Here is a 15,066-nt window from a genome sequence, read left to right as displayed (position 1 = left end):
GATTAATGGCTATTAAGCGGCATCACTTAAAATGAAATAAATTATATTTATATATATATATATATATTTAAAAACATATCAGTATTAAAAACAACAAAAAATAATTTTTACTGGAGTTTCTTCTGTCAAGAATTTCCGAATATACATTTATTTTCGATTTATAAGCTGCCTTGAAACTTAATAATTTAATTTATATGAATGTAAAAATAAGTTTCAGGTCGTTAGTTTAACAAGATTTTCCTGCAGATAAATTTTTAAATATTAAGTAATGCGAATTGGGTTGTTGTTTTTACGAGGAAACTTGTTGGTGTCCGCCATAACGCGGGGCACTTAATTAAATTCTGCCCCGAACATCTTGTAAAAGTTTGTAAACTTATTCAATTATTCCCCATAACACTTAATAAAGTGGAGCCACTTCAATACATAAGTTATAATACGTCGTTGTTGGACGTCAAGAGGCAAGTGGAACAGAGGGGACACAAGAGTATAAACTTCTTAAACAATAGAAAGGAACCCACCAAACTAAAAAATAATCAATATTTTAAAAATGTCAGTCAATTGTTATCGTTGTACGAACTTTCGTATATTCGTAAATATTAAAATTATTTATTTAGTAACCTCTACATTTATATCCATAGCAACTCATATTTCAAATAACAATATCTTATTAATTTTGTCATAGTTAAAAATTTCGATAAATTTTATAATGTTTGATTGTTCCATTTAAGAAACTAAATCATATCTCACCATGCCATATTTTGGTGTTTGAAAGAGAAAGTTGTTTGTCGTAACAATTTAATATTTTTTGAGATGAAAAACCACCTAATTATATACTAAAATCTAAGTAATTAGTAATAGTTTCCATTTTTTAAAGGCAATTGGTTATAGTGACATTTTCGTTTGTTCTTCCTCAGAAATGTGTTAAATAAGCAGTTTTTATTTCAGTAAAACATTCCTTGAATATATTCAAATAGGTCAATATGTTTGGCAAGCAATTTCATGGTGAAATGGATAACGATAGGGGAAGGGTTTAAAAAGTATTTGGTCCTCTGGGTAAATTTTTCCGCATAATAAATTACCTTTTTCACTATTCATGAAGCGCGCCAGATAGACAGTGGTATGTAATGATCGGGTTGATGGCGCTTTTAAAAATTCTTAAATGCTCACGTTGTTCCAATGGCATATGTCGGCACGCGATATTCCCCGCACTGCGACGTCCCGCGACGCATTTGTATTCCCGTCCGATGCCGCTGCTGCCTCGCAGTCCCTTAGCAAATTTCCTCTCACCCCTCCTACCCACGTCACTGTCTTTTTGCTGAGCTCGGTGTTTAATTGGATTTCTTTCTTTGTTCCAAACCCTCGTTTGTGAATTAACTCCTTTGTCTTTAGCCACGATGTCCATTGGTATACACGAGGCATATTCACTAAGTTAATCTATCCTGAATAGATGTACAGATAGAAAGATGCCTTCTAACAAATGAAATGTGACATTTTAGGTATTCTATAAAAAATACACGTGGCAAATGTATTAGAAAAACCTTTAATATTTTTATAATCAATTTTCTTTCGTTAATATTGATTTTTTCCAGTTTCTAGTATAAATTTAAATAAAACAATGAGAAACGTTAACCTCACCATAATTAATTTTTAATAGAATAACGATTTTCTTACACAATTCACACTATCCAAATCCAAATTGGACACTAATATTTTTTGTCCCAACATTTGTTTGTGACTTTTCTAGTAGTGACAATTTAAAAGTGTTCCATAAAAATTAAATATCTGTGGCAAATCAATACTCTAACACAATTAGGACGTTGTAGAGAATTATATTTATTATTCATTTTATTTAAAAAATTTCATTTTTGCAATAAATATAAAAACTATATTTTTGAGTAGACAATGAAAACTTGTTTTAAAATAATGAATGAATTTATTCAATTTTGATGTTTCTCAGTGTGCAGAATGTCCCAAGTTAATTTCGATGTTGGGTAATGAATAATTCATAAACATTTAAATGTGTGATACAAACGAGGAAGATGAAAATTTATTTTATCATAAAAAATATTGAATTTTAAAATTCGGACGATTTAACATCATTAAATAAAAATTATTCTTACATTTAATTTACACTTAAGAAAGGAAAAATATAATATTATACATGCCGAAGGTATTTTATCCCATCTTTTTATAATTTGCTGGTGAACTTTCTTCTGGTGTTGGTTTTGGTCTCATTTATATTCACAAGGTGGTTCTTTTTCAGGGGCCGCTCATTTCATGTGATCCTGTCGGCGCTATTATCTGATGTCGTCTTTCCCGCTCGCCGTAAAATATAATAAGGCGGACTCCCAAGTATTATTTTCCGTGTGCCTTACCCTAATATCACCCTACAAAGTGCCGCAGAAATGTCATATAACGTAGATATAGCCCGCAATTACTTCGCAACTGTGTCAAACGTATTGCTTTTATTCATAATGATGGCTACGATAACATTTTCTATCATATCTAAAATTGTTTCTATAATCATTAACAAGACCATGATTAGCGTCAAAATTAAATATATATATATATATATATATATATATATAGTAAAAAGTATAACAAAAATATGACAAATATTCTCTAAATGAATAATCAAATGTTCTAAATGAACATTTAATTGGTAAATTACAAAAAAAAAAAAAAAAATAGCTGAATTTGCTTTTAAAATATTGGAAAAAATCAATTTATGATTGTTTATAAAAAATTATAATATTGTCTATAAAACAAAGAAACCATAACTAATATTTTATTTAGTGTTAATTTCAAACAAACTATCAGTTGCTAAGATATATACATTAATGTTTTTGTTAAATACCATATTTGGAAGCTTTAATATCAGATCAGATATTTTCATATAATTATAAAAAACGTATTGTCGGTTATTTGTATGTAGAGTTCGAATAAGAAATAATTTTAGCCAATTAAACGAGTTTGATAGAGATAGAATAGTGGGCGTCGTTTGAACAGAAATGTTGCAGTCATAGAGTGAAGAGGACAGAAGAAGTACAGCAAGAGGTTCCGGAAGATGAGCTCGGAGGAGCTACCACAGAGTCGTAAGACCGTCGACTGTGTACAACGCGGATGATTGCAGATCAATCTTTTGCCGATGAAGGTAGGTCAATTGGTATTTGATCTGTTTACCTCCGTATAAGGTATTTTGGCATACGGATTTATCGCCCTTTTTTGGACTTACTTCTTCTATCAGCAAACCTTAGTAACCTAGGATTAGTAATGGAATCGCATTGTGTTTAGTTATTAATCACGGTTTTGCTTGGATATTCACAAATGTCATGTGTAAGACGGAGTCATATTCATAACACTATATTCGAATCCCAACGCCTACCGATACTTTTATATATATATATAAAATAGGATTCATAAATTATCATGGAATTGTGGTGGGAAGGGTGGATGGCGAAAGTTTGGAACATACGAAATCCTCTAATGAATCGCATTATATAATGGGATGCTGCCGCAAGAGTGTGCAGATTGGACAAACGAGATTAAACTCTGGCAACATCCGTTTCAGGGTGTATTGATCTTATTAAGTTAATCAAAAGCTAGCGCCGTTTCTAAACTGGATGCACTATCACTCTTAGAAAACATCATAAACAAAATAATAATTTTTATAGAAATTATCTGCATACAAAACAAATTCTCGAATATAGTCGTCCGTAGCTTCATAAAGCAAAACAAATAAAAAAAGTTTTATTTCACGGTGGTGACAGTCGGAACAAAACTATATTGGTTTAACTTTACGACCACTTATTAATTATAGCGTTATCACATAGTGGCAGGCAATTCGTGCCTGGAACCCACCATCGCAGATCCCCGTGACCTAGTGCCGCGAGGTGGTTATGAACGCCCGCTGCCTGTGCCTGGCGTCCCAGAGTCTAGACGCCGACGACGCCATCGACGCACATTATAGTAATGCCCTCCGACATAGCAACAATCATTGATCGAACTAAGTTGGCTGCCGCATTTTGATTGGAACTAGGATTAAATGTATCCATTTTATATTCTATTTCGAATCAATGTTTTTATATTTTTTATTAATTTTAACAAATAGTCTACTAAAGATTAACAGATACTTATTATTGTTATGAGATACCTATCTCTTAAACAATTTATTAACTCTATTAAATAATATTATAAAAAATATTTAAAAAACCAGAATCGAATACGTACCTGAAACGATAAAACTATTTTTTAATTTTATATATAAAATTCAGTAGGTATTTTATAAACCATTATTCATAGCGGATGAAAAAGCAAGGTGAAGTTTAGTTCACCCTCTCATGTCATAACTTCGTATAAGCTGCCTCCACATAGCAAAGATAAAAGAGTGGTTGAGAGATGGAAGGAAGGTCTCATTGTAAAAATAGAAAAATGCTCGATACGAAAAGTTATAAGACCCGACTTAGTTAGTATTCACATAAAAACACCTAAGTAAATATATGTTCGTAAAATTAAAGTAGAATTTAAATAAACCCAATACCAAAAAATATTATGTATTATTATGTAAAAAAAGATTCAGTGAATTAAAATAAAGTGAAACTTAATAGAAACAAAAATTCACCTGGAGCGACTGAACATAAAATTAAATGAGACACGACGCATATACAGTAATGTGTCACTCTTTTCAGCAAGTCGGGTGAAAATTTTATCGTACTAATTTATTAAGGTTTTTATCTGACAACATTTAACTGCTCTGTGAATATCTAAAACCCCAGCTCATAGCTTCCTCCATTCCATTTTGGCTTTTCCGGAGTTAAATGTTACCCTAAAGCAGAGAATACATTTTTAAAGCAATATGCAATTATAATTTTAATATATATATATATACGTTGTAGTTAGTAGTGCATATTTTATTACAATTTTCTATTTAGCTACAAATGGCAATTGCAGAGAAAAATTATTGATGAAGTAAAATTGGGACCAACCGATTGCATGTCGCAAATTATGTTGCAGTCGGGGCGAACTTTTATTCAAGTTTGAAGGCGTCGTCTCCTGAAAGTCCCATGACGCCAGAACAGCTAGACGCACGCGACGCCACACATTATTTCCCTGGAACGAACCTAATTTTGTGGTGCCAAGTTATTGCCGGATTTATTACAGTGCCGGTTTGTTGGTTAAATTTATATTAATTTGGATTTTTAGTTCTATGTTATGTCTTGTTTAAGCATATATTGAACTACTTTTGAACCACTTACATATTACAAATATTATATTTTTATTAAACAATATAAACTTTTGTCTTCTAAATTTAAATATTCATGCCTTTCCAATTTAGTAATTATAAAAAATTAATTAAATTAAATACGCATACTTATATTTGTTTATCCATATGAACTTGTAGAAAACAAGCGAGTTGAATTACATACTACTTATTAATATAATAGAAACTGAAACTCATAAAAAATTATTTTGTATTATGACATTTGCTGTACACTTTAATAATAACAATATTTTATTAAGGATTTGCCTCTTAGGAAATATAATATTCGACACGCAATTTAATCAACAACCAGATTGCCAATTTGTGTCTGAGACAAATTTACTATGGATTTCGAGCTTCAATACGGACAATATAAGGTTTTGAAGATAAAGTATGGTTGCGGGCCTTAACACTTCCTATATACACTGATCTGCATTTAAAGGGCCTCCTGAATGTTCTGTGGTGCCTCCTATAAATCCAAAGAGGGCCTACTTCCAAAATCATTAGACTCAACTATTCTAATACATTTTGGTCGTCCAGCGAATGACCTCCTTGACCATAATAGAAGGAGATCAATTAACTCTTCTAGCAATCTGTCCTCTAGCACTTCATCCTCCGTTCAAACGAGTTATTGATGAAATTCTACACGTATTCGTACTAGACAAAAATATTAATCCAAACAAAAAATTTGAAATAAATAAAAAGCATAAAACACTAAATAAAAACCGTTAGTTCTAATACAATTCACAAGTTTAGTATTTCCTAATATTCGAATTTTACTGATCAACCGTATTTATTTTAAATATATATCAATCCTAATTAAATAATATAAAAACAAAAAAATATCGAGAAGAGGAAAATGTTAAAAAAATATAATAAATCATTGTTAGTAGTGTCTTCATTAGACAAGTATTGCGAGTGTAAATGGAAAATTATTATCAAAGTTATTATTATTCAAAGAAAAAATAGGTTCGCTGTAATAACTCCACTTTATAGGTCTTCCGAGTGGGATAATTCACAGCTGAGGGCTCGTACATTTAATTTATATATTCCCCATTACTACTCTTCTCTTCTGCTACATTTACCCGCAATATACCAATCTTTATTATCGGAAATGTTTGAGAGAGGGCGTTAGAAAAATGAACAACCATTTGAACGTATCCCATCTGAACCCAGAGAGAGAGAGAGGAAAAGATTTGTATCATCGAAAACATTACAAATTTTTTTAAAAAAAAATATGTAATTAATATTTATTATATTAATTGTAATTACGATTGGATATTACCTAATTAAATGTACCCATTAAAATAAACCAGTCCCATTTGTTTGTTCGATGAACTAACAGCAACGTCTGTGGCGACCGTCTCCTCGGGTCTCATCGGATATTTTCCACTCAGGATCGTGTTTTGTTGCTAAGGGCCTTTCTCTTGTCGGAATGGATTTAAAAAGTTACTTCGAGCCAATGTGTAAATGCAAAACCGTGGACCTATGTAGAGACCGGAATGTTAAGTCATTCGTATGGTACTCTTGTTCTGGCAAGAAAAAAATGTAAATTCATTTAAGAATTCAAACGAATAAAGTTTAGAGAGCAGTATATTGTTGATAATAAAGTCAATAATAATCCTTTAAATTATGACACATTTATAATGTACTCTACTCATATTTCGCAGATAATTACTTTAACGAATTTATGTTCCAGTGTTACTGTATGTTTAATATAAAACGCTCCAAATTACGTTCGGGTGGAATAAAACAAGTGATAAACATAATTACGAGGGAAATTACACCTCCATGAATCCGGTGGCCATATTCAATTTAGACCCAAAATCGACGATAAATATGTTAGCAAAACGTCGGCCGGATTATACCACTAAACCTTTTGTTCAAAAATACCCACAGCAGATGACAATAATCGAACTGAATATACAAATATAAACTTAACAGAATTCAAAATGTTCAAATTTCAATATCATCATAAACATAAAATTATCTATTACAGACTGTCAGTGTTGACAGAGTCAATCTGTTAGAAAAATTTACACTTAAATCAGTTCTTCCCTATCTGAAATATTCTTAATAATCAAAATTAATTAATTAACTTAAAACACCTTGTAAATTAGTAGCATGTGACCAAATTATGTTATCGGAAACAACTATTCGAATAAATATGAAAAATGATAATACAAATGACATATCAGAAAAATTAATTTTTCTTTCTAATTTAACACTTACTTTAAAACATTTGGTTACTAATCTTGAGAATATTTGGCATATTCTTTATTATAATTTTTTTACTGTTTCTCTTATATTGGTATTAATCAGAATAATTATACATTTAAGAACAGACAAACATAGACACACGAGTTCCAACTCGAATATAATTATATATCATATAAATAAACACAGAAATTCTAATTTTAATATTTGGACAGTAAAATGTAATAAATGTACATGAAAAAATGTTTGAATAAATTGTGAAAGTGAAAATAAACTAATGTCTAAACATTATGGACACTATATATATATATATATATATACATAGTATGAATGATTTTAAAGATAAGTTACAAACATAGTCAAACTTGGAAAAATTCTGAACTTATTTTACATACAATATTTTTTCCTCTGATAATCTCTTATAATAATAAATCTCGTATGAAAGTATAAATATAAAAGGGCAAATATACAACACAAGTTGTATGCATATAATGTAATCGATATTTTCACCTGAAAGGGCAAACATCGCCGAGCCACGATTTCCCGCTATCACGGGTCCGTTTCAGAAGATAGTGGCGTTTTAATTTGATTTTTTGAAGCGAGAGTAAATTTCCCAGGGGTCCTCGCAACCACGTTCCTCTTTCACGCTCATCCAAAGGTGAGGCGCAAATACTCAAAGAAAGAGAAACGGCGTACCCATAATAATATGGAATAACAAAACTGAAAAACCCTTCCAATGAAAACGACTGCAAATAGAAAAGACAGTGGCAGTACTATCTATTCTTCAACCAGTCCTATTTTTGTGTACATAACCAAATAAAATTAGTTCTTTTCACAATATTAAATTTTCTACAATATACAAACTTTTTATAGAGTGTAACATCTATTAAGACTAAGGGTTCAATTAATTAAAATACTGCTTGTTGTAAAATTGTTTGAACAGTTTATTATAAAATTAAATTTTTCTTATTTGCCAAAATAAATAATTTATTTAGTAATTTATGTGCGTTTAAAACATTCGAACCGCATGATTTGCACCCTCATTTATAACTTTAATTATGTCGTTTTGTCACGACTGGAGAACATTAGATTAGTCACTGGTTCGGAAATAACGTCCTGACAGTGGCGTTAATATGTCCGCATGTATCCTGCAAATCGAACTATTAGTCTTTAACGTTAATAATTTGCTTGGTCTCCAAAATCCACCTGAAAAGATATATCATTTTTTATTTAAAATTTTTAGAATGTCCAAAACTTCCGAGTAACTGAAAAAATGATATTTTTATAGTATTTAAGTTTGAAGATAATATTTGTACCACACCCGTAATGTTTGTGTGTTTGTATTCTTAACGAATATATTTTCAATATTATTATACTGTTCCTAAGTCTTATTATGACCATGAACTAACTCCTTAAAATGAAGACGTGACGAAGATTTTTTAATAAATGGCAGAAAAAGCTTATAAAAACAAACACGTAAATTTGTTACAAAATTTTAACAGATATTTACAAAAGAATTAATTAGAATTTAACTCACTTGTCAGAACGTAAGCCATATTCTTAAGAGCTTAAAATTTTGTAGAGTGTGATTTTGAATCAATTAATTAGTAATTAATTTATCTACCAAATTTGAGATTAGTAGTGAATATAATTTCACAAACATTGTATAGTAAATTATAGATGCTTAATCCGCTGAAAAATGCGGCTATTAAACATTTGTTTTTTGACTGCTTATTTTTTAAAATTATTATTTTTAATAACTTTTTTGGGGGTCAAAAAAATTTTTATTGATATTATTATTTTTATTATAAATATTATTGATATTGAAAAATATAATTAAATTGACATGGGTTTATTAAAAAAAAAATAAAGGAAATTGAAGTGAACAGAAGTATAGGCAACTCAACTGTTTTACGTCTCCTATTTTACGAAAAATTTTAAAGAAACTTAAGTACATTATTGTATAATATATTATTATGTACGATAACAATAAATTTAAAAGAACATTAAACTTCGGGTTATTCGTAACTACTATAGTGTAATATAGAGCTAGTTTGCTGCAATATTCAAACTGTAGGCAACCGAGCTTACATTTTCATCCCAAAATTATCCCGTCAATCATAGAGGTCGAAGGAAATTAAAGCATTTATTTAATCTAGAAAAATTAATTTACACTATACAATTTTATTGTTCAACAATCTAAAATATTCGTAAATCTACATCATCTAGATACATTTTTGATATGAATAGTTTCAATATTTATTACATATCTTTACATATTGATTTAATAAATTATTTTATTTTTTTAAACAATTTGGACATGGCATTTTTAATTGACCACCATGTTGGGTCACGCCTTATGAGACATTTTGACCTTGCAACCAACCTCAATGCAATGTCTACGAGTCTGTCTTCAAAAGCACCTCACAATCAAATTCACGAGCCACAAAATTAGAAGAACAATTTCTCTTAAAGGAGAATAGTAAGTTGTAACTTTTATTCAAATTTTGGGAAGTATCAATTACTTAACAATAATATTTTTTAATCTTCATTTTGATTGAAAAAATTGGAAACAGTTCTTCACACTGAAGTAAACAGAACAATTTAAACAGGGCATAAATAGTACCGACATAATACAAAGAGGGTATTCTCATGTAATTTAACTTATGTATCTAATATGATATTATAGAGTATATATAACTTTCGTCAGATAATAATAATAATAATAATAATTAATAAGATTAATTTTTTACATTTTTCGAAATTTTGACAATATTATATATATATATATTACAAATACATCTTCATGTTTCAGGCTTAGGAAGGAAAGGAAGCAACTTCAGTTTCAGAAAGTCTCCGGCTTTTAGGCTCCTTCGCATGTATGAACACTAATAAATATCTAATTTAACCTATAATAAAGTAATGTAAATTATTAAAAAGACATAATATAGCAAGGTAAAAATGTTAAGTCCTTTATTCCAATCTCATACACATCTTATAGTAACTTTTGCATCAAGAAATATGTATAGAGTTTAGATTATTCTTCAATTGAATATTTATGTATGTATAACTACTCGTCGTAGTTATGTAGTTTGTGTAGCGATCGGATCAGAATGAAATCTCTTTCAAAGTCTTGCAGGATTTAACCTAAAAAGGATTTGATGTAAAGACCTTCTTTATAGCAATAACTTACACATACGTTATATCGTCTGTTATAAACTACGCAGCATAAGTTAGGGACATGACTTAAAATTAAATAAACAATAAAGCAATAAAATTGTACCCTATTTCCTAAACCGTGTCACTTATATTAACGAGAACGTCACTCTTTTATTTTAACTTCATTCAATGTTTGACTTTTATAACAATAAACCCATTTCCAAGTGACTTTGTGGTTATTAAAAATATGCCTCTTCGTAAATAAGCCAAAATGAAGCCAATAGAGCAAACATTTCCAATGTTTCACAAAGTGTTATTTCTAGACTTGCGTATAGGTTTGAGAACACGGGAAATGTTACTAAACGACAAAGAACAGATCGACCTAGAGTTACCACCGCCCAAAGTAACCGATATGTTACCTTAATTACGCGAAGGGCGCCATTGTCGTAGTGTTTGTTTCCACTCGAACCATCAGACGACGATTAAAAATCAAAGGGCAATCCAATTGGTTCATCCATTTGGAGGTGAAGGTTTTAGGGGAAGAACAGATCTCTACATTTGTCAGGGCAGTCTATTAGGTGATATATACAGGCGAGACATTATTAAGCAAATAATTGTTAATTTTCATGCCGACATTGGATACTATTTTTTTTAACCGATAACCAATAAAATCTTGCGGATCACGTACCACCTCCAGAGGCTCATAAGCAACTTCGGGTATTGTTACCACAATTATGGAATTAGCACAAGATTAGAAGAAAGTATGCCTCAAACGTGTCAAGCATTAATTGATGACAATGTGGACATACGACTTATTAAGGTTCCATGTCAATCAATGCAAAATAATATTTTTTGTAAATTACTACACATTTTACATTTTACAGCTAACAGACCTAATAAATTTCGTATATAGATGATTGTTCTTAGACAAAATATACATAGGTATAGTGGGGGCGACTTGAATAGACGGAAACGACGAACACGATTATATTTCAGTAAGTTGTCGCGACGCAATACAGCAGAAACAATGATTCAGAGTATTGAATTAATCATCATCTATTTCAACAACACATGTTTTACATTTACAAATACTGATCTCAGTGTTACTAACAACCTGTTTATAATTGCCTAATTTAACTAAAATTAATATGAACATATTAAATAAAACATAATTTTACATATATAATATAATATGTACATGTACATGATTACAACAGGCACTATGGTGTGTACTCCCATATTGAAACTGTATTTACGTGCACCTCTATCGACTATTTGATGGAAATGCATCCGTTCATCTCTGGGGGATTTTCACAGAACGTCCATAAATGTAATTGCACAGTTTGAATGTTCGATACAACAAATGAAAGCATGGATAACGGGACATTTCCAATAGAAACACAATGATTGTTTTATTACATTTAACTGCTCAATATTTAAAAATTATATATTGTTCATGGTGTGTTTATTAATCTAAATTATATACGACATTACATATTATCAAGTCATTAAATTGCCATTTGAACAATGCTCAAGTAATCACAAGTGAATAGCTTAGAATGTTTACTAAAAAAGAATAATGGCAATAAAATAGAGATGTAAAATAATCTATTAAATATGAAAATGTAATTTTAAAGAGATGTCGCTATATTTACGAAATGGAAGAAGGAATTTTTCAAATACAGTTTAGGAAAAACATTTTTACAACTTCATTAATACCATGGCTGGCCTTAAATATAACCAAAAATGGGGTGTTGAAATTAAAGTGTAAATTAAAAAGTGGAATGGAGGTTCACATAGCAGTGCGTCATTATTTTGGCCCCAGAAGCGCAATTGAACATAAAATTTCCGAAGTTCTGCATTCAACCGTACAGCAGAAGCATTCTTAAGGCAACCGTTTATTGGAGATTGTTAAGGAAATTCGAACGAGTTTTAATATAAAGTGGGGGCTCCGTCGCTCGAAACAAATTACCTAACGCTTAATCGGCCATTCAGGAAAATTGGCGAAATTTAGCTTTAATAAATTCAAGACTTTACCTTATCTTAGAACTGGCGCCCCAGGCCTGCCTACGTACCTGGAATAAAACCGAACATTTAGTTAATTGTGTACATTCGAACAATTAAAATTTAAAGCAAAATTATACTTTTTATTGTAATACAATGCAACCTAAAATAGTACGTACCTTTTTAATTAGCAATTAATTACTTTTAAAGAGTATTATAAAGGACATAATTTGTAAAGTTTATTAACGCATTAAATGTCTAAACAATAATGATAATAATTTTCAAAAACATATCTTGGTAATAGTTTAATAGTTAAAGGAAGGTAATATTTGATGGAAGCAGAGTTTTGGGCAATAGTTAACCACTTAGAATGTCGATCACGGTTCAGAAAAGGCTGTCTGATCGTTTTGCGATGCTACAAAAGTGCTGAGCTATGCATGTTAGCAATTTCGAAGGCGTGCAACTTGGGCATCTATCACTGAGAAAATATCTGGAAAGTATAAGCCGGTGGTGCTATGGCAGCGAACTGGCTGGCACTCGTCTAAGCGGAACGGCATCGCAAAACATTCGAGGAATAAGAATGAGGTCCGGATACAAAATTGCGTTTATATCGAACTCACCGCGATATAAATAATTGCTTTCTGGATGTGGCTTTAACCACGACGTAGGTCGTTCTTTCAAATATTGAAGTCGTTACTAACTTCCATTTCCTTTTCGCAAAACAAAATAATTCGATATTTCAGTCTAGATAATAATTTTCTTTCTTTCATTCTGATATAAGATACCACATATTTTAAAATTTAGTTTGTCCCAACTAACATGTGGAATTCTTAAAATGAGAGCTGGTTGTTTTGTTCAAAATTCACTAATATTAAAAATAAAAGTATTAGTAATACGTACAAAAATATTCAAAAATGTAATAATTTTAAGCATTTGTATATTCGAATAATTCTATAGAAGTTGAATATTCGAATTATTCGAATTGAATACCCGCCCCACTTAACGCAACAACTGGTTAGCACAAACAATTACTTTTAATTAGATAAATCAAATTTAAATGAGTTTTCAATGTAAAAATTGTAACAGTTAAAACTACTTTAATTTCTTTCGTGTTTAACATTTTATCTAAATAGGTAAAGCTAAAGAAATAAGAGTTATTGTAATTTTCAGAATATATTTTCAAATATATTTTTTTCATAGATATGAAAAAAAAGTTAGCAAGTCGTTGAAATTTAATTGAACCAAACAACTTTCAAATATATTTACAATTAATAATTTTTAAATAGTTAGTTAATACCTCATAAATATTTATTTGGGATTCTCCTAGTTTCTCTTGAAATGGTTAATTTTTAAATAAATACATATTTCGACAGCAAAATAAAAAAAATTATTATTATTATTAATTATTAATTTATGTAATACTAAATGACCCCATTTAGTAAATTAGACATATTACATACATACATACATATTATATTATATTATGTAAATATGTTATTTTAGATTACGTCATCATCATCGTCACCGATGGACCGATGCAACGTGAGTTAATCTATTTAACAAAATTGTTAAATAAAAATTTATTTTTTGCAATTAACACTACCAAACTTAGATGCTATTTGTACAAAAATTTCAGTCCGACTGACATTACCCTTTTGGAAGGGTCCATTTAAATAAAATAGGAAATGTTTACGCAACCGCCATTAAGGGATTCTCGAGGTAATCTTAAGAGCGGCGTTTACTAGAAAACGAATCACACTTCCGACCAGAAAAGGATGTATTGCCGCCACAAAATTAAATAAACATTCAATTCTAAAATGTTATAATTATAGCAAATTTACTGGTTGTAAATACATTGTGAAATTTATAACAATAATGAATTCTTATACATTTTTTTTAAATAAAATTATATGAAATTAATTATAATACAATAGTACATATTAAAGATATAATAATGTGTTCAATTATTAATTTTCTATTAGTGTCAATGAGTTTTATGATTGTTTGTCGTATTGTTGTAAACTCAGAGTGATGGGTGATACAAACCAGTACATATGACCTGCGAGTATTTTTCTGTGTTGAAATGGAAGTGAAATTGCGGTATCAACATCATCAACAGTTTCAGAGCTTCAACAGTGATGGTATCATATATATATAGTGTATTTTTATAATTAAATTTCTATATTTTCAGGAATTATTTCTAACGACAAAATGTTAAGTTAAGTGTTCTTACAAAATTTTCAAATGAGAATGTTCATTAAAACAGGCAACTTTAAATAAACAAATACCCTTAGGAAAAATATTATTGGAGCTGGTCTAAGCTATTTTATTGCAACATGTTATATTCAGGGCCAAAAAATAAACGTCACGTTGGAATAATTCATAAAGATGGAGACTTTTTGATCACCCAAATACTTTCGAAATTA

The 15,066-nt window shown here is 29.9% G+C and overlaps 1 protein-coding gene and 1 long non-coding RNA gene across 17 annotated transcripts in view; one reads left to right on the top strand and one right to left on the bottom strand.

The window, feature by feature from the left end:
- Positions 1–15,066, bottom strand: part of LOC109602208 (protein muscleblind) — a 93,141-nt gene that overhangs the window by 40,438 nt on the left and 37,637 nt on the right. The gene's annotated exons all lie outside the window — the stretch shown is intronic.
- LOC126265286 (uncharacterized) lies at positions 9,783–10,441 on the top strand. Its single transcript, XR_007547818.1, has 2 exons — positions 9,783–9,959; positions 10,293–10,441. It is a non-coding gene; the product is annotated as an uncharacterized LOC126265286 (long non-coding RNA).

This window comes from Aethina tumida, chromosome 4 (genome assembly GCF_024364675.1).
Source record: "Aethina tumida isolate Nest 87 chromosome 4, icAetTumi1.1, whole genome shotgun sequence".
Classification (NCBI taxonomy): domain Eukaryota; kingdom Metazoa; phylum Arthropoda; class Insecta; order Coleoptera; family Nitidulidae; genus Aethina; species Aethina tumida.
Note: the sequence above shows the minus strand (reverse complement) of the source record. Positions and strands in the feature narration are given on the sequence as shown.